The sequence below is a fragment of the Diabrotica virgifera genome, chromosome 6, assembly GCF_917563875.1.
Source record: "Diabrotica virgifera virgifera chromosome 6, PGI_DIABVI_V3a".
Taxonomy (NCBI): domain Eukaryota; kingdom Metazoa; phylum Arthropoda; class Insecta; order Coleoptera; family Chrysomelidae; genus Diabrotica; species Diabrotica virgifera.
The window spans coordinates 123,398,929-123,400,229 of record NC_065448.1 but is presented as its reverse complement, the minus strand read 5'-3'; the positions used below and the strand labels follow the sequence as shown (position 1 = coordinate 123,400,229).

Below are 1,301 nucleotides of genomic sequence, written 5' to 3'. Positions count from 1 at the left end.
GATCTTTTCGGGTATGACTACGTTTGAATTTCTACATTTTTCACCTACGCACTCTGTTTTTCATGAATATTAAAATTAAAAATAAAATCTCAGCTATCAATATTTAATTAATTTTGCTAGAATATCTTAACATTTATCAATATTCCTAATATTCAAATCTAAACTTTCAATAGTTCAATATGCAGCTTAAAAAAATTTTACATTCAGGTTTCTACAATCAAGGAAAATAATTTTTCCACCTACCTCTACCGAAAGTATACTTTTCCGGACCTGATTGTAGGGTGCAAAGTTGTACTTTTCCTCCCTAGGGAGGAAAATATTTTTCCTCCCTAGGGAGGAAAAGTAAAAGTGACCTCATGGTATTTCATTCATGAAACATAACTTATTGACGCCCTGTACAATATCTATTTTCTATTACGTAAGTATCTATACATTTTAACGTTTATTTAAAAACACTCCTTATTTTGCATAATGGTAAAAAACAGTAAATTGTTATTCTGATTTAACAATGTTTACATTAATAATTTGACTTATATTTGACAGTTGACAGTTATATTGTACCTACTTGTTTTAGTTTTAGTTCTAATAAGATTTGTTGGTTAGTTACCTACATAAATAAATTAAGTAAAAATGAAAAAATGACTTGTTATTTGAGGAAGGTGGAAAAACCATATGTATAACATGGGAGTAAAGTGCCTTTTCCTCCCTTGAATGATTACTGCCCTCCGCTACGCGTCGGGCAGTAAACTTCATTCTCGGGAGGAAAAGTAGCACTTTCCTCCCTTGTTATACAAATAGCTATTTCCACCTACCTCTACCGAAAGTATACTTTTCCGGACCTGATTGTAGGGAGCAAAGTTATACTTTTCCTCCCTAGGGAGGAAAATATTTTTCCTCCCTAGGGAGGAAAAGTAAAAGTGACGTCATGGTATTTCATTCATGAAATGTAACTTATTGACGCCCTGTACAATATCTATTTTCTATTACGTAAGTTTCTATACATTTTAACGTTTATTTATAAAACACTCTGTATTTTGCAGAATGGTAAAAAACAGTAAATAGTTATTTTGATTTAACAATGTTTACATTATTAATTTGACTTATATTTGACAGTTGACAGTTATATTGTATGTACTTGTTAGTTTTAGTTCTAATAAATTTTGTTGGTTAGTTACATAAATAAATTAAGTAAAAATGAAAAAATGACTTGTTATTTGAGGAAGGTGGAAAAACCATATGTATAACATGGGAGTAAAGTGCCTTTTCCTCCCTTGAGTGATTACTGCCCTCCGCTACGCGTC

General features: G+C 31.1%; 1 long non-coding RNA gene across 1 annotated transcript; it reads right to left on the bottom strand.

Annotated features, from left to right (window-relative positions):
- Positions 1-244: 244 nt before the first annotated feature.
- LOC126885991 (uncharacterized) lies at positions 245-1,056 on the bottom strand. The gene is made up of 2 exons (XR_007698528.1): positions 923-1,056; positions 245-353 (listed from the first exon to the last, which is right to left on the bottom strand). It is a non-coding gene; the product is annotated as an uncharacterized LOC126885991 (long non-coding RNA).
- Between the last annotated feature and the right edge of the window lie 245 nt (positions 1,057-1,301).